This window comes from Callospermophilus lateralis, chromosome 17, assembly GCF_048772815.1.
Source record: "Callospermophilus lateralis isolate mCalLat2 chromosome 17, mCalLat2.hap1, whole genome shotgun sequence".
Classification (NCBI taxonomy): domain Eukaryota; kingdom Metazoa; phylum Chordata; class Mammalia; order Rodentia; family Sciuridae; genus Callospermophilus; species Callospermophilus lateralis.
In genome coordinates, this window is record NC_135321.1 from 53,342,241 (window position 1) to 53,366,536 (window position 24,296).

At 42.7% G+C, this 24,296-nt stretch overlaps 1 protein-coding gene across 3 annotated transcripts in view; it reads right to left on the reverse strand.

Moving 5' to 3' along the window:
• Nucleotides 1-24,069, reverse strand: part of Epb41l3 (erythrocyte membrane protein band 4.1 like 3) — a 227,939-nt gene extending 203,870 nt beyond the window's left edge. For 2 of the 3 annotated variants that reach the window (XM_076837139.2, XM_076837133.2), the window contains exon 1: nucleotides 23,803-24,069. The gene's annotated coding sequence lies outside the window, so the exon portion shown is untranslated. Of the gene's footprint in view, nucleotides 1-3,009; nucleotides 3,084-23,802 lie in introns of those variants that run through there. The other variant, XM_076837134.2, reaches the window with a different exon arrangement.
• Nucleotides 24,070-24,296: the final 227 nt, after the last annotated feature.

The following is a 24,296-nucleotide window of genomic DNA, read 5'->3' on the forward strand; positions in this document are numbered from 1 at the left end:
GAGCTACGTGTCAAGGACAAGTTACCAGGTAGAGACAAGGTAAGGGTTGGAGGCCAAAGGAAGAGGATGAGAACAATCACAGATACTGGAGGCTTCCTGGGGTGCTCAAGGCAGGACACACCAGTGGACATGCAGGAGTGACAAGTGGCAGAGAAGCAGGACCAAAGGTGAAAACGGCACATGGATGTAGCAGGCAGCGACAGGATCAGAGGAAAACGTGAGGATCCCCCCAGGGGCTTGGCTCTTGATGTCTTGTTTGTTTTTAGACTGACATGTAGATAACTTTTCCATGTGGCGTATATTTCTAGACCTTTCCATCTCCTCATTTCCATCAAAACTTTTTGAGAAAACAGTGCAAAGAGCAGAGTACAGATGTTTTTCTGTTTTTCTGGGTGGGGCATTGCCAACACCTTCGTGTGAACATGGAAGTAGCGGCATCTTCTGTGAAGCATGAATTTATTCATTTTGGAAGAAAAGTTCTCAGTGCCTATGATTTCCAAAATCATCTTGTATAGTTTTGGGAAAAGAAAAAGATCCTATCTTCTTTTCTAGACCTCCATTCTATGTCATGTAAAAACTAAATGAACTTGTACTACTGAACAAACTTGAACAAATTTGTAATTTATGCCTATGCAAATAAAAGATTTATACAGATTTTGACCTTTTATTTATACGAGGAATCTTTGTCAAGGTCTTGCTTTAGTCATCGCTTTGCTGTTTATGTGGTGATGGGGGTATTGTTGTCATGGGTAAGAATGTTGGTAGCATCACTCATACAACATAATGCTTGAGCTTCCTCCACCTATTCTGGCTTTGCTTTTTACCTAGAGATTGTCCATGACAGAATTTCTTAGGCAAAGTGAATAGCTATAAAGTCCCCACACACAAACATTATAGAAACTCTTGGTGACCTGCGTCATGAACAGCATACCAGGAGCCATTAGGCGATGGGACAGAGAGCAAAGCTGACAACATGACATAACCCCTGGTACCACCTAGCTGGCTCTAGTGTTATGTTCTCTCTCTCTTTCTCTCTTCCATGCAAGAAATAATGCAGTGGTAAAAATGAATGTGGACAAGGTTGCTATGGTGGTAAGCTTCAATCCAGTCTGTTTTATTTTTTAAGAAAAAAAAATTTTTTAGTACTCAGGTTATTATTAGTAACACATTACCTGTGACACCCACATGCATGATCAATCCTCAGCAGGCTGTTGCAATAGTGTGGTGAGGGGGAAAAAATCCTATCAGAGGCTAGATACAGCCACTTAGGTATTGGAAGCAAGAGACAGGCACGGTGAGATTTATAGTTCAGTCATGTCTTTCTGGAGTCAGAGAGAAGATGGAATAAAGATGGGAAGAAGACTTTAGCAAGGTGCCCAGAGTTGGTAACTGAAAAACAGTGTGGCCGGGCACTTCCAACACTTGGCTTTGTTCATTTCTACGCTTGTGGATGGAGTTCCTTAAAAGAAGCAAGCCAGGGGGCTGGGGATATGGCTCAACGGTAGTGCGCTCGCCTGGCATGCGTGTGACCCGGGTTCGATCCTCAGCACCACATACAAAGCAAAGATATGTTGTGTCCGCCGATAACTAAAAAAAATAAATATTAAAATTCTCTCTCTCTCTCTCCCTCTCTCACTCTCTCTTTAAAAAAAAAAAAAAAAAAAAAGAAGAAGCAGCAAGCCATGCGGCTGACCAAGACAACTCTCTGCCTTTTAATGTCACCCTGATTTTGAGACGGGCCTCATTGCCCTGACTAATAAAGCAGAAAATTAGTTATTAGAGAAAGACTCCTGATTAGATGTCGGAGTCCTGATACTCAATAACAAGAGTCAAAAAGCCAAATGGAATTCACAGGTCCAAGGGGTTTCTCTGATTTAGAAAGAAGTTAGATTCTGTTTGATTTTTCCTCCAAAACTATTAGAAAATTAGCACACGACGGTTGCACTGTCAGATGAAAAGAGGTCCGTCTATCTAGAAGCAGAAGCAGCCTTTAGGGCAGGTCGCTCTCCCGATAGGTCTTTTACTATCATTGCTCCCCAGTGCCACCCGCCACCATAGGATTGCCACTTTTGCTTCGTGAAAGAGTTTTACTAGGTAACTGCCACACAAAGACCATGGCTGATGTCTGACAAGGTGTCATCAGGACGCACCCAAAGCCTATCTTTGAAGGCAGAGTGGGTCCAAACATACATTGCATGGTTAGAAGGAAGTGTGTCGGATGAAAACATGTTTATCAATACGACACTAGACTCTGGCTGCTCCATTAACACCAGACCCCTCCGCTCTCTCCTGGGTGCCTTTGGCCCGTTAAGCAGTACTTGTGCTTGTCTGCTCATCCATAAAGTAAGACTGCGGAAAGGACCCCCATCACCAGGCTGTATGCAGCTTCAGTGAGACTCACATGAAGTCCACATCCCAGTGCCCATTAGAGAGCAATGTCACTGAAAGCGAAGGTGATGATGACCTTGACAGAAACTGAGCCATGGCAGTGTGATGAATTTATCAACTGCACTTTTTTTTTTTTTTTTTAAGAAAATGATCCCTTCTTGCCTAAATCAGTAACTCTTTAGACTGCACAGCCAGTCTTTCCCTTCTCTCCTCCTGGAACAAAAATAAGAAACCCAAACAACCTTCAAATCCAAAGGCTCCACAATAGGAGGAGGCTGAAGAGAGACTCAGGAGGCTGATGAGGAACACACTGCAACAGAGTCTGGCAGGGAACATATAGGAAAGCACCATTGCTTTGTGCTGGGCTATTCTTGATGGATTTTATTAGTACTGGGGGTTGAACCCAGGGGCACATGACCACTGAGCTATATCTCCAGTTCTTTTTTTTTTGTTGTTTGTTTGTTTGTTTTGTTTTTAAGACAGGATCTTGCTACATTGACCAAGTTCTCACCAACTTGCTGAGACTGGCCTCCAACTGGTGATCCTCCTGCCTCAGCCTCCTGAGTCACCTTTGCTATTTTTTAGAATCAGAGATTTCTGAGGGTTTCCTGAATATCTCACCAATCAAGGGATATCTTCAGAAAGCTCTCCAGGTCCAAAACAGATAGGGGATTCAAATAGACCTGACTCATGATCCATTCAAAGGAAGTAGGTTTCTCAAAAAGAAAATGAGAGTTGGAGGATGACTGTCCAGTTGGTTATCATTTCCTATAAGGAAAAGGGAAATGAACAATCCTGAAGGGACACATACTGTGGATTCCCCAAAAAAGATTTTTAGATGTGGAACTGAAGGTTCATCACATAAACCAATAGGCAAAACAGCTGATTAGGTGGTAATTGTGTCAAATCAACTTCTCAAGCTCAGCAGATTAAACTCTTAACGACACATATTCCTAAGGATATTTATGGGTAACTTAAATCATCTAAGATAAAGATTCCCAAATTACTTACACCAGAATAGAAACTCTTACAAACATCAAGGCCAAATTTCATGCCAACCTTCAACATAATTTTAGAAATTTCAGAAATAGCGGATCGCAACAAATGTGTCTGCTCCTGGCAAGTGAAGTCCTTCTACCTCAGCTGGTTGAGACGGTGACACGGCACTTTGAAATTTCTTGAGAGGTACACTCAGGATGAGAGGGAAATTGATAATCAAGACAGTGACTTTCCTGCTGAGGTATTTCTCCGCCAATTTCTTTTTTTTTTTTTTTTAATATTTTTTAGTTGTGGATAGGCCTTTATTTTATTTATTTATATGTGGTGCTGAGAATCGAACCTAGTGCCTCGCACATGCCAGGCAAGTGCCCTACCACTGAGCCCCAGCTCCAGCCCCAATTTCTTTTTTTTAAATCAGCCATGCTAAATCCTTTAAGAAAAGTAGAGAAGATATGGGGTCAGCTTCTTCCATAATATCATACCAGTCAAAGGTTTTCCTCGGATCCTTGCTTCTCTCATATTTGAGAAGAAGGGAAAAATGTATTTAAAAATATAACTCTTTATATCCAAAACCTGCCTGTAGTCTAGTCTGCATTCTAGAGCAAGAAATCCACCAGCAGACCACAACCTCTTTTCCAATGCTCGTCCTACTTGCAGATCAGCAGAGGTTTGGTCCATCATCATTGCTTAGTTTAAAAAGAACAAAGTTCATGATGGATTTTAACAGTTTAGCTCTTCTGAGTTTTGACAGCATCTACCAAGAACTAATTGAGTGGGAAGTCATGACAGGTACGCATTTATTTAATATAAGCACATCAGCAATATACCCTTGGCAGTGAGGTTATATTGGAAGCAATATATTGCAAAATCACCACAAAATAAACACATTTAGCCATAAATGGCAAATACATAAAAAGTTGAAACGTGTGGCTTATACAAACGACAGAACAAGAGCCTTAGAAAATTCAGTGTCAAGCTCGTGGGCTATTTTCAAACTGCTTTGTCATAAAGAACTATTATTAAAAATGGTATAAACAGACTGCGGGGCTAATTCAGTGGAGAAAGCATGAGACTCTGAAAAAGAGTATAAACCTGAAGAAATTCCACGGGAAAGGTCTAAATGACACCTTGATCAGTGACCAAAGGGATCACTCAATTTGCATCTAGAACCAGAACTACCCCCACTCCCACTGAGCAGGTTTAACTCAAAGCAAACGTGCACAGGGCCCAAACAAACAGGCAATAGATACTAAAGATATTTTCCAACCAAATAATTTCGCTTGGCAATTTTCTTCTTTCACAAAGAGAGAAATCAAAACTTAAACATTCATTTCAGGACTCACCCACATTATCCACGTCCCAACGCCCAAAGATAACAATTTTCCAGATGATGGGCAGATCCATGGTCCATGTTCCAAGAGACAGTGAGACAGGGGCGTGTGCAAAAAAAAAGAGAGAGAAGAAAAAAATGGTTTAGGAATAGTTCAACAAGTGGTAGCAATGCACATCACAGTCAGCATGATCATTACAGTTCCCTCGTGTCTGGAAATCATCCTACTGCCAAGACATTGTGGGTTAAGGAGAAAGTTATTGTCAAAAAACAAGGTCCAAAGGGATCACTCATTAGCATTTTTCATTTAACAGCTGCAAATACAATACATGCCCAAATGACTGAACATGCAATAGATGTTTCCAGAAAGATAAGAGGGAAGAGTTGTATGAACATATAGGGACATAAAAAAAAAAAAATTAAAGCAAGTCTAGACTAGATTGGGGGGGGGGAATCTGCTTGCAAGGTAAAGAGTTAGACTGAGCTCATATCATAATTAGAAAACTCAGTACAATGATTTACACCTTTCAACAAGCACTGGACTAAAATGATTCCAATTACAGACTCTCAAAGAATATAAATTATAGCCCAGTTCGTATGTGCTACAGGTCCGAGCCACAGAATAGAATCTGAGTTTTTCAAAGAAACAAGTTATTATGACTCTTTTTTTTAAGGAGACAAAGGAAATAAATTAACATGACATTCAATTTTCTAAGATACATTGTTTTTCAATCCCACAAGCCATGATAATTGCTCTACTAGGGAAGAAATTTCACAGCCTAAAAACATATAAAACATATTTTCAAGTAGATGGAACTCCCCAAACTGAGGCTTCATGTAAGTCAGTTCTTCTGTCATAAGCTTTCCTCAGGAGACATCACCTTGGAAAGCCAGACTTTGCTAAGTTCATAGTAGAGGAATTCTGTGATCCTCAGCCTCCTGGACCTTGGTCTTACAGACATAAACTATTAATCAGTTCTATCCAAAGCTGCTGTCAACTGAAAGGAAACAAAAGCAGGGTCTCAAAGAGACATTGGTATACGCATGTTCATAGAAGCATCATTCACAACTGTCAAAAGGCAGAAACAAAATAGGGTGTGTACACACAATGGAATTCTACGTAGCCTTAAAAAGGAAGGAAAGATGACACATTCCAAAACATGGATGGACCTTGAAGATATTATGCTGAGTGAAATACGCCAGATACAAACTGATAACTACTATATGACACCACTTCTATGAGATTTGTAGTCAGACTCACAGAGAAAGTAGATCAGCGATTGTCAGAAGAAGATGGGGTGGGGAGAGAGACTAGGAGTTGTTTAATGGATATAGAGTTTCATTTTTGCAGGAGAAAAAGAGTTCTAGAGGTCAGCTACACAACAATGAAAATGCATAGAACACTACTGAACACTCCTGAACTGTATGCACAGAGATGGTGAAGATGGTAAGTTTTGTGTCATGTGTATTTTACCCCAATTAAAATGAAAAACAGCTACTGTCAAAATGGTTCTTGGAATTCTTTGGCTACCCTGTGTAGACTTGATCTTCAAAGGAAAGAATTAATAAGAGTCTATGTCAACACTTATTGTAAAGTGTTAAAAGACGGCAATTTGTAATAGAACAAAAAAGGAGCCTAGCACTAATTCAAAAAATGTGGTTTTACTCTCAGCAGATGGTGGGATGAGAACAGTCACTTAACATGCGCTGGGAGAAATCATGACAAACCTGCCCACAAAGGCCAGAGCCCGAGCAGGCTGTCAGCACCCCTTCCTTGGCCCTTACAGAACACAGGAGCCAGCCTCTGCTCGGGCATCCATGTCCGATCCAGGGGCACCTTCAAAAGGACGGATGCAAGGGCTTCTAATGTCCTTTAGATATTTTTAAAGTTTAATACCTGGGTTTGCATCGCAGTTTCTTTCTTAATCCACTCTGCTTCATCCTGGAAATAAATGGTGGGATTTCCTCTACCTGTACCTAAGTAAACTTCACACAGAAAACAGTTGATCGTCTCTTACACATTAACTCTATTTGCTAAAAAAAAGAAAAAAAATCAGAAAAGGGAATATACTGGTGCATACATGAGAAACTATCATCAAATAAGCTTCATGATCTGCTTCAAACACTTTCTGGGCTCCTTTCACAGTGAGCTGATCTCTCAGAGAGAGGAGTCAGCTTGCCTAGGGAATGCTGAGGGAGCATGAAGTGTGGGCTCAGGTGTCCTTTAAGGAACTGGGGTGACTTTGAGGAGGCCACTACACATCTCTTTTTCCTTGGATGAAAAAGGAGAACGATAGGTCAGCTGGATTTGGCATAGACTCATGGTAGAGTGCAGATGAAATGGCGCCTGTAGAAATCCTCTGAGAAACAGTGCACCATCAATGCCAGGGGACAGCGGAATGTCCTCCTTGTGGTCTGCCACTTAGCAGAAACGTCCAGTTCTTTCCCAGGAAATGAGGAACATCCAATTCAGCCAGCAAGTGCTGTAGCTTCAACTTGGCATCCTTGCTCTGGTTTTGTGGTTTAAATGTGTCCCCCAAGAGTTTCATGGGTTAAAGTTTAATCCCTATTACATGGTCTTAAGGTAGAAACAATCTGACTCTAGTTTTTAGAGATGGGTTCTTTGGGAAATAATTAGAATTAGATAAGGTCATTGGTTTGCAGTTCCCACAATTGAATACTGGTGGCTCTTTAAGAAGAGAGAGAAAAACCAGAAGACACATACATGTGCTCCCTGTCTCTTGTCATGAGATGCCCTTCACCTTGGGACTTTGCCTGGGAACTCTGTCTGATATGGAGATTCCTCAGCAAGAAGCTATCACTTAGAAACTGACCCTTGAACCTACTGAACTGTGAGCTAAAACTTCTCTTTTTAAAACAAAGTTACCTAGCTTCTGGTATTTTGTTATAGTAACAAACAGCCAACTAATAACAGACCTTATTTCCTATTTTTCCTGTCACCCTATTGACCAGTCTCCATCCAAATAAAGGCCAATGTGTCTATGGTAGTATTTCTTCAAGCGGGGTTCAGGGCCTGGGAAGTCCCTAAGATGCTTTTTGGGAGCCCATTAAATCAAAACTCTTTTCTTGGTCATTCTTAGACATTAATTGCTTTTCACTTTCATTCTCTCACGAGTGTACTGTGGAAAGTTCTAGAAGCTACAATAGCGTGTGAATTTCACTTTCCATTTCTAATACTGAAACAGCCATTAGAGACTCTCTTCTGTTAAGCTGCATACGAACTAGATTTGCAGAGCCGTTCTTTACCCTAAGTTATCTCTGCTTTGGAAAACATAGTTAACACAGTTAACTTTCATTGAAATATTTGTGTTAACATGGAATGGATTTGTTATTGCTATTCTTAAGTAAATGAAAAATGAATATTTTTAAAAGTTCTCCATTGTGATTCCTAATTCCTGATTATACCTACAGTAGTAGATATAATCTGCACAAAGAAGTGTTGTTTTCAGTCTTCAATGATCTTTCAGAATATAAAGAGTTCCTGAGGGGGGGGGGAAATGGTTGAGTACTGCTGGTCTGGAATGAATTACAGAAGAGCAAATGACACAAGAAGAAGCTGCAGAGGGTCAGGCACGGTGTCCCACACCACTGATCCCAGCTATTCCAGAGGCTGAGGCAGGAGGATTTCAAGATAGAGGCCAGCCTGAGCAACTTAGTGAGAGCTGGCTCAAAAAATAAAAAGGGCTGGGTAATGTAGCTCAGTGGTGGGCGCCCCTGAGTTCTATCCCCAGTACTACAAATAAACAAGAGAAAATAAATACAAGAGGCTGCAGAGGTAGGCGGGAACAGAGGCGCAGATCATGAAGACCCCAATGGCCATGTGAAGAACAAGTCAGAACAGTTAGGCTATAGTTACAGTCCCTTTCTCTGTATGTAAGAGTTGTATATGATCATCACTCGTTCAACTCACTGTTCCGCCATTTTGATTCATAAATCTCCATCACCCTATAATGAAGGCGGCTTTCAAAGAGAATAACTTCCCCTTCGTGGTCACATGCATATTTGAATTGTGCTGACCTTTAGAACTCAACTTTTTGACTGACCTGTGGAAAGTGTCTATAGAGGAGCTCACTTCTGTTTCTTGATAACTCCACATTCAAATGGGGCAAAGACTAAGGTCATGGCTCCTGTCCTGGGGATTCTCCATGGAACAGGGGGAAGTGCAGCCAGGATAATGGGTACTTTACAAAAGGTGGTCTTTTCTCCCTCAGAAAGCCCCTCTCTGCTGTGTAGAGATGCCCACTGTTTCCCTCTTGGGCTCTCTTGTATCTGTCCCCTCAGAAGTTGTTGCAGGCTCTATTCATTCTCAAGTCCCTGGTCTACTCCCCTCATTCTGAGGAAGAAAAAAAAAAAAAAACAAACCTCTCACTTCTGGCTTCATTAGGAAGCCAACAGCAAGAAATTCTGGAGTTACTATTAATGCACAATGATTACAAAATATATGACTTGTAACCTTAGTGTTGGCAAGATAAAAATAGATTGTCTTTTTTTAAAAAAAAATTTTTTTAGTTGTAGATGGACACAATACCTTTATTTTAATTATTTATTTGTTTATTTATTTTTGGTACTGGGGATTGAACTCAGGGACACTTGACCACTGAGCCACATCCCCAGCCCTATTTTGTATTTTATTTAGAGACAGGGTCTCACTGAATTGCTTAGCACCTCGCTTTTGCTGAGATTGGCTTTGAACTCTCGATCCTCCTGCCTCAGCCTCCCAAGCCGCTGGAATTACAGGCGTGTGCCACCACACCCGGCTATTTTTTTATGTAGTGCTGAGGTTCGAACCCAGTGCCTTCCATGTGTGGGGCGAGCGCTCTACACTGAACTACAACCCAGCTCAGAATAAATTATCTTAATAGGCAGTTTCTAGGAATACATAACACCTGAAAGTGTGATTCTGATTTAAACAACAAGAAAAGATTTGCATGTTAGTAAAACCAGTGAAGAGGGAAAAGTCTATAGCCATGTCAGGATCAAGATATGTGTAGCCAGGAAACAGGCTAAAAACGTTTTATCAAAGTATCAAAGTACATTCTTCAGATATTCCCATCAGCACATAACTAACTGAAGGAACAAGTTATACCTTAAAACAATTGAGAAGGTGTCATAAGCAGACTGAAATGGTATTATAGTTGAAATGTTAAATGTCTCCCACAGGTTCATGTAGGAAAGGTTTTGACCACAGGGTGGCGCTATTGAGAGCTGATGGAACATTCATTTAGTCACTGGGTGCTGACCCTTGAAGAGCATTGTGGGATCCCCGTCCGGCCTCCACTCCCTCCTTTCTCTCTTGCTTCTTGGCCTGGAGGTGCACACTGCTGTCATGGTGTGCTGCTTCACCAGCGTCCTAAAAGCAATGGGGTCAACTGATCATGGACTGAAACCCACAAAACTATCAGCCAGAATAAACCTTTTCCCCTTAAAAATTAAGTGTCTCAGTTATTTTGTTATAATATTGGAAAGCTGACTTATGGTTGTTTAAAAGACATTTCTTGATGTATCTGTGCAGAATTCCTATGTTGGGCAATAGACATATCTTTATGAGATAATGCCTAGTTGGTTTTCAATATTATAATATCAATTTACGTGCTAACCATTTAGAGCTGTGTAAGATTTGATACTTTTCATAAAATTCTCTTTTGAAACTCCTCATTATCACAGTTTATGTTGTGGTAATTGGTGTTTATGTACTGGGTCTCCCTGTACAATGAGAAGCACCACATTTTCTTCACATGTACATTCCCACGGCCTACGTTGGCACCTTGTTTGTAAAAGATGGTAAATGAATATCAAATTGAAAGGAAGACTACAACCTGTACTTAACTGGGGTTATAAGGCATTCTGATGTTTTCATGCAAATAGCACAGAAGGATTAGGGGTTAGCAATCCTTTCTGCAAATAAAATTGATTCCATCGGATTGCTTTCCACCTATTGCTTAGAGCAATCAGAACTAAGAAAAAGAATAGTTTTATTTGAGAAAGAGAGGCGGTAATAACTGTAAAGCAAGGAATATTTGGGGGGGGAAGTAAAAAAAAAAAAAAACCTGACTATGAGCCCAAAAGTGTGACTTGGGGTAGTATGTAGAAATGACAGCCTGCAGAAATCAGCACTGAGGACAGATGAGGGATTCAGAAAGGAAGCTACAAAGCAAGGTATACTCATCCACAGACTCCCACCGTAGGCAATCCATTTGGGGAAGCACCATCTAACTTCCTGTCCTAAGGTCCCACAACTGATACTCATAGTTACAAAATTTGCTCATAACAGATTGAATCATTGTCTGGGCTAGCCTGGAAATCCAACTATAATTTTTAACATCTTCTCTCAGGGCAAAGAATTCAAAATGCTGAACAACTACTTATAAATGCACTTTTGGAAAAATGACTCATCTATAAAATAGGGAGTGCCTATATTCAGAAAGTAGGTCTCTGCCTTTTATCACTCTAGGCTTTTCACCCCAAAGGCTAAAAAAGCCAGAGGCTGAAGCAAAGAAGCATTTCTAAGCTCTTAAAAAACAAAATGCACACCATCCATTAAACTACTCTTTGATCATGGCTTGTCTTCTGCTTTGAAAAATACTCAGAAAAGGAGTGCCAAGACCTCCCAAAATATGGAGGAAATGCATGTACTCCTTATGGAGAAAATGCAAAAAGTTTCAAAAAGACCACGGGCTAAAGAATGGGGAGACTGTGTCAGCAGCAACACCCAACCTATGACTAAAAGGTATGCACAGCAGAATCCATTTCTCCCCCGTGTGAATGAAGTGGGAAAATAAAAGGCTTCTAAACATTTGAAGGTCATTGACCTTGTATTCCCCACAAGTCTTTGATGCCGCCTCTCTCATATCATGTGCAAATGGATACTTTAGTAGGTCAATGCCAATAAACCAAATTCCTAAATTTAGTGTGTATCTCTGTGAACAGAGAACACTAACAAAATGTGGTGAAGAGCTATACCATAAATCTCAAGCAAGTAATCCCACACAGATAAACTTAGTTGTCTCTGTAAAAACAACAACAACAACAACAAAAGCCCATTCAACTATGGAGAAAATAACATGTTTAAAACAGAATGCTAGAACATTCATGCTTACAGACAGCCTGTTTGGTGTTGAAAGTGTAATCAAACTGCTTGCTTACTACAGAGAGAGTTCAATAAAGACAGAGAAGTTTAAAGTACTACTCAGCCTTTAAAACTCTTTTGAAAATGTAAGGATTATTATGTGCTCTGACTTTCATCCTGCAACACCATGCTAAATTAAGTTGGTACGATTTGCATTTAGTGAGCATTTATGATGTGCTACATGTAAAAGGACAGCTCCATGAAAAGCCAGCTATTGGTTATTAAGAAAGGTTTTGGAAGAGGGGGTAGAGGCTGGGTTGATGTTGAGAAGCCATGGGCAGAAAAAAAGAGAAAGAACATATTTATTTGACTCATTAATTTTCTGTGAACACCATGCAAGTTTCTCTATGGATCCCAGATTTATTGTACACTCTCATTCAGCCAACCACCGACCTGTGGAGTCTGATGTTAAGGAACTACTACTTCTTTTTATGTTGTTGTTTTAATCCTCAAGTCTTCTCCTTTGTCTTGCTAAAATTATACTTTCAGTCAGAGTAATAAGTTTTGGGGTCAGATACTTTTTCCTATATATCAACTCATTTCCAGGCAGTGAGTTCAATGCAAAGCCACCGAAGGGTTAGCCCAGCTGCTCCTTGAAGCATTACATAAGCAGCTCACAGAGAGAGCCAGGCAGGAATGCGCCACTTGCTACCTTCCAGAGGGGCTTCCAGGACTTTTATCTTCCTCTAGACTAACAGCTAGTCAGATATAACAAGCACTCCCTTTCCTTATGCCAAATGGAGGCCAGGAGAAAGTATGTTGAGGGCCCCATGCTATATATCAGCCACATATTCATCATTTTCATTTATTTTAATGGGAGTCACCTAGATAAATCCTCTTGCCATGCTTTGAAAAAATTACACTGAATCTCTTTGAATTCCTCCAAATCCATAGGATGAGAAAAAAGGAGCGGAAAAAAATCACAAAAAGAGGTCCCAGGTCACATGTCAAATAGTGCAGATTCTTAGTTTAGAAAAACAATAGATTAATGATCAACAGTCAGGTCAATGGGATCAATATCCAGAGAACAAAAATGATATTGCTTGTGATTATTAGAAAAATAATATTATGGTTGCTATTATTAAGAAGGACTTAGAATTTTTTATATAGCGGCACCCATACCAAGTGATACTTTCATTTCCCCATGTCAAAATTATGTTTCAACAACACTGTGCAGTAAAAGCATTGGGGAAGATGAAGCTGTTATCAGGTTTAAAAAATAAAAGGTTTTGAATCTGTGATGATGCTTCAGGATTATAGATTTGGAAGCTGAAGCAGATGTAACTCCATCATAAAGATGAATAAACTATCATCCAGGGAAATTAAGTGATAATGAACTCACAATCTGGAAAACAACATCACCACTTATTTTTCCTGAAACACGCTTGGTTATCTTCTAACTGGATCCTACAGAGACCAAACCTACGCTTCAAATTCAAGGTAGAACAAGCTGAAAGGAAAACATACACTCACACATTAAAAGCATAAAACAAAGCATCATGATCCGGTTTCATGTAGTGCAAAGGTTGGCAACCAGGTCACACACACACACTTAAGCAAAGTCACTGTTGAATTACCAGCTTCATCTTAATCTACACTGTTTTTCAAAGGAAGCAAATAGCTAAGAATAGCACAAATTATTCATCCTTTATAAATACAATGCAGATGATGCTGTAACTTGATAATATTCCCCAGGATTCAGACGTTTTGTGAGAGAAAATTATCTCAGCCATCTGAGATAATAACCTCTTAAAGGTTAAGAGATTATTATGATATGATCCAGGCATTGTAGTGCACACCTATAATCCTAGTGACTCTGGAGGCTGAGGCAGGAGGATCTAAAGTTCAAAGCCAGACTCAGCATCTTAGCATTAAGCAACTCAGCAAAACTCTGTCTCAAAATAAAAAAAGGAAAAGGGCTGGGGATGTGACTCAGTGGTTAAGTGTCCTGGGTTCAATCCCTGGTATGAAAAAAAAATCTATTTTTAGTTCTGGTTATTCCAATGTCTAACCACTAGAAAAATGGTAAGGAGTCTCCCTGAAAAGAACCCAGGTCAAGAGAAGAGTCCAGGCACAAACTTGGGCTGCCGGTGGGAGTGGGATGCAATGCTCAGTACCCCGGAGGCTCTCTGTGACTGTCCTCTAACCCTTCACACTTCCCCACCCACAATCAGAGTAACCTGTCAATGCCTGACCTCCCCAAATTACTCTTCCACGTAGAATCCTTGCATGATACTCCATGGCTGGTTTGATTAATTCTAAAATTTCTCACATTTACAAGTGAGGTACATTAGTTTAAGCATTTACATGTGCCAGCTGGACCTCTTGAGGCCCCAGGGACCAGTGATCCAGAAACTCTACTACATCTGGACCTCAGAGAAGCAGGGAACACACCATCTTCTGCCAAGTCTGGTGACTGTTGGGTGCAGCCACAATGAATTTAGTGGCATCCATTGATTCCTTTGGACTCTTTGATGTCAGTTGTCACTTCATTGGCCAGAATAGGACCTAGAGCAAAAAATGGCAGGATCTCTCTGTCACAGAGAGGGTTCAGTTTCACAATCAGGGGAGAGAACCTCAGGCATTCCTAAAGACAGCTGGGGTCATCTGACTATGGTTAAGATTACCATAGTTGTAAGCAGTGAGGGAGTGAAAGAAATACAATTGCATTACAGTTATTAAACCATTATGGTTTGGGAAACATGGGCTACATTTGTATCCACTATAAAATAAAAGTGCTCTTTAAAAAAACAGGCCCGCTCTGTCCATTTGAAAACAGGAAAGGGCAGCAGTTTTACCTAATTATTTTCATAATTAAATGATTGGTGTAGCTCATTTTAAGATCACGGAGCATAAATTAATTTGTCACAGGTTATTTTAGCACCAACAGAGCTAAGTACCTATAAGGCCCATTACTTCTCCCATTTGAATGATGCAGATACAGCGGGGGTGGATCATCAAAATAATATTTTTGTTTTTGAAATTCACAAATGTTTTGCAGTAAGATTATCAGGTTTATCCTCCTAACTGCATTTTGATTTGGCTATTATTATATCCTTAAAAATATCTGGAAAGGGGCAAAGGGAAAATTATAGTAAATACACTCAGGGCTAAAGTTTATTTTAAAAAAAGATTAAAAGTAAATAAATATAATCAGGACTAAAAGCTCAAAACACAAATATTGAAAGTAAAAGTTGATTTGGTAAATGTAAATTTTCATGCTGAATAAAATACATCACATGATACCAAAGAATGGATATATTGTTTGAGCACTTAATATGCTAGTCATTTTATGGCATTATTTTTATTTCTTACAGCAACTCTGCAAAGTCAATGTTACTAAACTAGTTTTGCAAAAAAACTAAGGCTAAAAAAACTTAGGTAATTTAGCTAGATATTTAGCTAGTATCTACTGACACTGTAAATGCACTGGGGCGAGTCTAGTAGTCAGTATGCATCCCAAAGTACTGTACATGATAGTAAAATCAGCTTTTTCAGTTTTTGCTGCATCACAATATTTATTCTGCTCTTTAAGATTTGCAGGCTGGATACAGGTGGTACTGACTTTGGATTTTTTTTTTTAACTTTATAATGGTGCAAGAATGATAAGCATTTAGCAGGAACCATACTTTGGATTTGGATTTGGATTTGGATGTTTTTCCAGGTCAGTGATAAGAAGTATGATCTTCTCTCAAGATGCTGGGCAGGGATAGTGACCACCTCCCAGTCAACTACCCAGTGTACTGTGTTGCTAAGCTCTGACGCTCCAGAGGTCAGGTATATTCAATGGCATCTTGGATTTTCAACTTACAATGGATTTACCAGAATGTAACCACATGGTAAGTCAAGGAACACCTGCATTTTCAAACATCATCTTACCCAAAATCGACCTGAAAAAAAAGGGGGGGGGGCACCCACGATTCAAGGAAACAACTATTTTAGGTGGAATTCAAATGCATCTTAATCTGTGTTAGCAATTGCTTTAAAATCAGACTTCTAGCTTATCCAAATGATCTCTGCCTACAGACTTCTGATCTCATTATTTAGCTCTGTGAAATTTTATGACTACCAGAGGGTAAAAATAAGTTCTTTTAAACATTGAAAGGTAAACGCAAGTCACTGATTAAACATTTTCTTGTTTAAATTATTTCTTGTGAATGTTCCATGATGTACTTTCACAAAATTGTTGCAGGGACAGAGAGATTTGTATGGCATCTTTAAAAACTGTTAGACTAGTAGCTCATAGTTTGTCATTTGTAAAGTGCAATCTCAAACGTGATGCCATACCTTTCTTGTCATCCACTGGGTGGAGTAGGGACTCCTGTTACTTCTCGTTAACAATGAGAAAGCTGAACCTAGGAGAGGTTGAATAAGTCTGCAGATATGCTGAGTACCTGTGGCTACATATTTACACTGTGAACAGCCAACACCTTTCCCATTTTGCTACAATTATGAAAACTCCATAAATAACCAAGAGTCAAATTTAATGCACATAGATACGTCAGCTTTTATTTCTTATAGGTGATCTCTCATCTTCCAGAAGGGGTTTGAGTATATAATGCCAACATTATAGTAAGGCCTGCTCCCCTACTATTCAAAACCTCAGTATTTGATCATGCCTGTTTTGTCTTGTTTCTATTTGCTCACTCCTTGTGAGCAATGGATTATTTATTACTATTTGATGAGGGTGAATTTATCCTCTCAAGTTTGAAGGCCTGTGTACTTAAGACTGTTTGGGAAATATTTTGTTCCTGAAATGTGGAAGCTGGTGATATTTTTATAATAAATTTTTCTTCGCCTGATCTCAGACATTTAGTATGCAGGTAAGATATGGCTTCATCCTTTCATTCTTTAAAAAAAAATACAGAATCACAAGAATACTCACTTTATAAGAATATGAATAAAAAATTTATCGAAGGCTAGAGTTGTGGCTCAGTGGTGGAGCGCTCGCCTAGCATGTGCAAGGCGCTGGGTTCGATCCTCAGCACCACATAAAAATAAATGAACAAAACAAGGGTATTGGATCCAACTACAACTAAAAAATATACATATTTAAACATTTTTATCTAGATCAGAAACATTTTAATAACTGTATATGCCAAAGAACACATGCATGATTCTACTTTATATATCAAGGATATGTAATAGAAATCAGATGCAAAGCTTCCTAAAAGGGATTTTAGATCAGTCAAATCCATAAGCCCCAGACTAAGAATTCTCTCACATATTTCTGGATGCATTCAGTTCTTGATGGGCATCTTGCCCAGCATGTCTTATTTTCCTTTCAACCTAATCACTATCAGCTTGGCTTTCCACATTTGACTCTGCTTTTGAAAGCTCTGAGCTCATGTGACCATATCCTCATCTTTACAATGAAGAATGTCAATAACTTTACAGATCCTTTAGTTTCCAAAGCTTAAATTACCCATGTAATTAGATAAAGGTGGTAGAGGTTGATTTTTGAAGTTTCCAGATAAATTGCCTGTATTTCCACTTTGCCTAGAAGGACCTGCTCAAGGGCTGGGCACTTCTTCCTCATTATCATCTTGACACAGGTTTAGAACATCCTTCTCCCTCTTCTCAGAAATCTCTGGATGATCATTCACTCAGTGAAAAGTTATGGAATCCCCACTCTGGACACCACTTTGCGGTCAAAGATGAATAAGATGGAATCCTAGCTCTCAATCAACAAAACATGTGAAAGAATAAAAACATGACATGTTCTCTGACAGAGGAAAAAGTTGCAGAAGGAAGGATGGGAGGGAAACCTTCTGAATGTGATCTTGGATGTAGTATTTCAGTTGGGCCTTAAACAACTGGTTCAAAACAGAGACAGGGCGAGGGGCACATCTTAGTGGAAGGACTGGGATGAGAAAAGGATGCAGAAACAACACCTAAAGGTGTGCCTAGGCATTGGCTGGAATTACAATAGGTCTCCTGCAGTGGCCATGGGAGATAACACTAATGTACAGAGGAACAAACATGGGGCTTTGCATACAAACTGAAAGGAGGTAGATCTCACCCTTTAGGAATTTGGGTTGGCATGAGGCTTGAAACAGGGAGTGATATCTTCAAAGCAGCACTGTAAAAGGATTACACTGGAAGCAGATGTTAGGGAGAAGAGAGTTAGCAGAGAGTGTGAACTAGGTTATTATTGTGAAGGTCCCAGCAGGAGGTGTCAAAGGCTTGGGGTGGGACTGGTGACAATATGATAAAAAAGAAAGTGTCCATGGGAGGCCCACAACATGGTCACTGACTTTTCTGGGGAATGTGTCTGTGGAGGAGGGGAGGAGAGGAAGGTGTGAGAAATGAAAATCAGGTCTCTCACCTGGGTGACTCAGGACATGGTGGTTCTGGGTGAAGGAGAAAGTCTGAAATTGAGTGAAGTTTCTGTCCATGTCTCATTTGAGGTCACTGTGTGAGGGCTGGGTGAGATATCCTCTTGGCAGTTGGAAATGTGAGACTAGATTTCTAATGGAAGCTGAAGAGTAAAGATCTGAATCTGGTAATCATTCATCCAGCTAACCTACACTCCTGGTTCCAGAAACCAGTGGCTTGTTGTTGGGGCAACTAACCTCAGAGCCAGGCCAGGTGCCAGGGCCTGTGTTTTACATGTGCTGTTGACTTCTCACCATAAAACCATCTTATGCCTACTTTCCTGATGAAGAATCTTCCTGAGGACTTTGATATTATCTAGTGAGCTAATGTCAGGAGGTATGCAAGTTCTGGTTTACCCTTGTTTTCCTGCCACACTGAGCAAAGTCCCCCCCCCCCCCAAGCCGACTTCCCAGTGTGAGCATTGTCATGCATTCCTTTGCCCATTAGTTTATTTTCTCCTGTTCTGATCTTCATTCATTCTCATCAATGGAAATCTCTCCTAATAGTCCCCAATTATATTCAGGGCCTTCCACACCCCCCCCCCCAGTCACTGATCTTAACCTACTTAACTGCTCACTTTCCTCATTATGTGGGATTCCAAGATAATGTCCCCTTAGCTCCTAGGTTTTGAATTCTTCCTACTGAATATGGTCCCTTTCATTAATATTGGGCTACAAGACCCCTAGCTTGTCAAAACACACAGTGGACATGCATCAGCCCCGCTTTTCCACATAACACCATCGTAACATCACATCTACCTGAATGAAACCCTCAGATGCTACTCAACTAGCATTAAAACAAAACCCATTATTTTCATCTCTGCCAGGAGTGAGGTGACTACTTTGATTTCTGTATTTGTTTTCTCTACTCCCCTATCACAACAACAAACCATGAACTATTTCTAATTGCTACCTATATTTTTCCATCTTAATTGTGAAGATCAGGTTCAATACCTTTTAAAATCTCTAGTTGCTCCAGCAGCTTTCCACTGAAAGTCATATTTTCATTGGTGTCTTTGTTTACTTATGTATTTTTAAATTGGCACATGATAATTATACATATTCATAGGGCTTGGTGTGATATTTTGACACATGCTTACAATAGGCAATGCTCAAATCAGGGTTATTGCATTTCCATCACCTCAAACGTTAATCATTTCTCTATGCTGGAAACATTCAAAATCCTCTCCTCTAGCTACTTTAAACATACAACTAGGTTATTGTTGACTATATTCATCCTACTGTGCTGTAGAATACGAGGACTTTATTTTGTTTTATTTTTGTGGCACTAGACTACTAGAGCTTAATCCTCTTATCTAACTGTGTTTTTCAAAATAATTTTTTAGTTGTAGATGGACACAATATCTTTATTTATTTTTATGTGGTGCTGAGAATTGAACCCAGTGCCCCACACATGCAAGGTGAGTGCTCTACCACTGAGCTCCTGCTCCAGCCCCTAACTGTATTTTTTTAGTTGTAGATGGACACAATACCTTTATTTTATTTATTTATTTTCATGCAGAGCTGAGGATCGAACTCAGTGCTTCACAAGTGGTAGGCAGGCGCTCTAACACAGTGCCACAACCCCAGCCCCTCTAACTGTATTTTTATACCCACTAACTAACCTTTCTGTATCCTCCTTCCCCCACCCTCCCCAGGCTCTGGTATCCACTCTTCTATTCTCTACTTCTATGGGATCAACTTTTTTCAGATTCCATATATGAATGAAGACACATGGTATTTGTGGAAGTCCTGTCTTCTTTCCAATTGTGTTTCTTGCTCTCCTTGGTTAATCAGCTCTGATTAGGTGAATTGCATGTCCCCAAGCGCTCACACTTCCCTTCCAGGTATCTCAGATAACTCCAAAGTCATAAATTAATTATCAGGATGTGGTAGGTGAGAATTATTATTCCCCTTACACACAAGGAAGAAGCTGCCCAGAGTAGACTGTGACTCACCCCACTCCCTGGATCTTTTTAATGAATCATTCACAGTCAACCTACCCTCGCTTCAAATCCTACAAAAATCATGACCTGGTTTAGTTTTTGTTCCCCAACCTTCCACCCCCCAGAAAGCATGCCAACCTTCAGCATGTTGTGAGGAAAGTGAGCAATTTGGGGTTGTGGTTTATGATGAAAAACCTATGGCTCTTAGTTTTGGAGAACAGAAGAAACAGAGAGCTGTGGAAATTGTTGGTGGGTGAGTAGGAGAGCATTCAAGCTCAGGAGATGGACTTTCAGGGAAGGTGTTGGCATGCAGGCCAACTTTGGGGACCTTCTTGTTGCTTTTATATGGTCCTCTGTAAGGACTTCTCCTCCTCCTCAGGTCCAAACCATGAGGTAAGACCCATCCTTCTTGAAGTTTCCCTTGCTGTTGTCACTCAAAGGGTGGGATCACTTTGTTGCTATCATTTAACTGTCTCACCTATTTATACAATAGCACCAAAATCATAATGTTCCTTCCATTTGGGCCCACCAACTAGAATATAAGCTTCACATGGGCAGAGACTGTGCTGTATTCATCCTAATGTTCCAAACATTTAAACGAGTTTATCTAAAATGGAACAGAATATTTCTGAAGGTAGTGAGGCCTCCATTTCTACAGGCATTTAACCAGAAACTGTTATTGGGGTTCTTTACCCATGTGACTCTGTCATCCTGGTATTTCAAACTTGCCTAATAGTTTACATGCTCTATTCAAAGTGGCTAACCAGTCCCAAAGAGTTTAAAAATGTTTGCAACTAAACAGTGACTTCAAAATGACTAGGACCATTTATATAATGATTTTAATAATGATTAATCCTATAAATGATTAAATGTCTTTTCAGGACAAACGTTACATAATTACAAGCAGCAGTCTACTAATGTTTGTGGAGCACCTACTCTGGGAACCAAAGGATGAGAGAGAGAGAGCCCTGCCTTCAGTAGCTTCCATTTCAGTGAGGAGGTTATTCCCATCATTGGGGTTCAGAGCTCCAGGTATGGGTACACAGTTTCAGTTTCACATCTCTGCTCCTGCATAGAGGTTTTCTTAAGGTTGCAACCTGTTCTAAGAAGCCTAATTGGAACAGCCCTCTTTGTAAACTAATGCTACAAGAAAGGCTCTTTAACCCTTTGGTATCACTTAAATCCAAACTGAGATTGATCCCACTGGGAAATAAATGTCTATGATTTAATAAAAGAGGAGAAAACAGAGGCCCACCAGGTCATTTCAGAACCAATCTGAACTTTCCGTGTTCTGAAATATATGTAAAGATATGCACACTCACCCCCCCCCCACACACACACACACTCCGACCCCACCCGTTTTGGAAGTATAATTCAGGTTTGGGGTGTGCCAATCTTGTTTAGTCCTTCAGTAACTGTCACAAGAAATGCATATGGGGGTCCCTACGCAGACCCCGCTTTGCTAGATCAGAGTCTGTTTTTATTCAAATGGAATTTAGATTTAAACTGCAATTAGATTCGGGATTTAGAGTCCTTCTACTTTCATTCATTTCGTGGATTCCAGCCCTCTCCCAGCTCAATCCAATGCACTTCAGAGGGAATTACAGGAGTCAGCCAGCCTGAGATGGGGGAGGCAGTGTGTGTTCCAACATCAGGCCCCCCTGGGAGAGCAACCAGGGCAGGAGCAGGACATCCAGGCTGGGTGGTGTTAGCCTCGCCTCCCTCGCCTCGCCTGGCTTCAGGGATCCTTGGCGCTCACCGCAGCCCTCTCGCGACTGCGAAGCGAATCCTGGCGTTTTCTTTTCTCCTATCTTTCCCACATTGGACCTTGCTCCCAGGAGGACTGTGCCGCCAGCACCCCAAGCTTTCTGGGCTCCGAGGCTTCCTCCGGCCAGCGAGAGCCCGTGCGGTGGCGGCGGCTTCTCTTCTATGGAAGGAAAAGTGAAAGCGGCTGCCGGCTGGGGGAGAGGGCGGCAGAACTCGCCGCATGGCTGCTGCTTCACTAGCCGCAGCGCCTGTCACCGAGCGGTGCAGATCCGGATCTCAACTTCCAGAGCAACTCCGCTGCCCCCACCCAGACACAGCCGCGACACGCCCTTCGGCGCAGGTCCCCAGTCCTGGGGTCTAGGCACCCGGGATGCCCACCCTCAGCTCTGCCGGACCACCCCACCCTCCAGCTCAGCGCGCCGGCCCCGGGTTGGCCCGCGGGTCTCTAGCTCCCTGGCTTCGGATCAGGACGCGCGAAAGGGAGTTAGGAGCCCCCAACTTCGGCTTCCCGGTTGACACGACGCCCACCCTGGAACACAGGCCCACCTCCGCTGGCCTCCAGCGACGGTCCTTACAGGCAAGCAACAGGAAGATGATGTGCCTGGCGAGGGGGGCTGCCCTGGATTTGGGAAAATAGCCTCAGCTGCCTCGGGAGCGCCTGAATCGTCCAACCCGCACCCTCTGGCCAAATGATTTTCAGCGTGGGACGCGCCTTGGAGGAGGAGACAGGGCGCTGGATCCTGAGAAGAGGAACCAACAGCGCTGAGTTGCTGGAGTGCAGCCGCGCGCCGCTGGAGGCACGGGGCGGCGAGGCTCTGCGGCTTGGTGGGGCAGGGGGAACCGGCTCCTGCGCCTCTGCCTCCCGGAGAAAGACACACACACACACACACACACACACACACACACACACACTGACAAGCAGTCTTCAGCTCCCCCACGCTGCAAGCCGGAACGCGGAGGTCAAAGTCACTCCTCTTGAAGGCAATAGCTGAAATGCCGAGATGGTGGCGGATGTTCTGTCCTCACCTCCAAGGCTAGCACCTTCCCAGGAGACCCCCTGATCCCCCAGAGCAAGCTAGCTCTGGCTTCCAAGATTCCGCTCTTTGGGCAAGCAGTTCGAGCTGCAAGGGGGCGGGGATGGATACGGAGAGAGCTCTAAACAGCAAGTCCTTGCTCACCTCCCGCCCTACGCGCAGAGAACTGGCCAGCCCCACTCTCCTCCAGCGCCCTACTAGGCTGCCAGGGCCGGGGAACGGGACCCTCAGGACATTCCAACTCTGGTAAGGGCGGAGAGGGGAGTGACAGCAGCAACCACTGCGCGCGTTGGCAAAGGCACGGAATCTCCGAATAGGCTAAACCGCGGGCGCGGAGGGGTGGAGGCAAGAGGGGCGGAGGAGGAGTTGCCAGAGCTGAGAGGGATGACGTCCTCCAGAGCCTCAGGCTCCAAGGGACAGAAGATTCGTGTGCTAGCCTGGCCAGGCGCGCTGGCTCGGGGGTTCTCCCAGGCGCGGCGCCCGGCTGCGGCTGCGGCTCCAGCAGGGCACACACGGGTACGATCCCGGCTAGCTCAAGCCAGGGCGCAAGCCTTCCGGTCCCCCTGAAACCACCGCTCCGTCAGCCTCTCGCCATCGGGTGCCCACCCACAAGACCTTGCCTATCCCGGGCAGGCCTGGGCAGGCAGCCCCCAGCCGATCTGGCCTCGCCCCTTCCTCGCTGTCTTCCCCGTCGACCTCAAGCCAAGGGCAGGCGCCCGCTCCCCAGCCCCTACCCACGAGGTGAGCCGGCGCTCCCGGCCTGCGCCCTGCTACCAAGAAAGATGGGACATTTTTGTAAAGGAGAGGCGCTCACCTGGGTCTCAGAAGCCTTCCTCTCCCTCTCTTCTCGGAGCCTATTCCCAGCCCCCAGACACAACCTTCCTTGGAGGGGGAAAAAAAAGTAGCGCACGGGCAGAGAGAGGTAGCGCTGCTTTCAAGTCCCTGCGCAGCGGCTTTTTCCTTCGGATTCTCCTGGGTCCAGTCTTGGTCTTGGCGGCGGGAAAGGGCTCCGGGAGGCTAGAAGGGGTCGCCAGATCCTGGCTCCTCCCGCAGCGGTGGCCGCGGCACCTCCAAGTTGCCACCTGCAGCGCGCGTCGGGCGCCTGTGACAGCCCGCGCCGTTCAGCCCGCGCGGGCCCGCCCTCCGGGTCCGCTCGTTGGCTGCGCGGGGAGATCGGGCGGTCCCTGCACTCGGCCCCGCCCCGCGCCCGCCCCGGAGTGGCGCGTTCCCTAGAGTGAGTCTCCTTCCTGGCCTCCCTGGGCTTTATAGCCAGCAGGCAATGCCATCTGGGGAGAATCAGACAGGGAC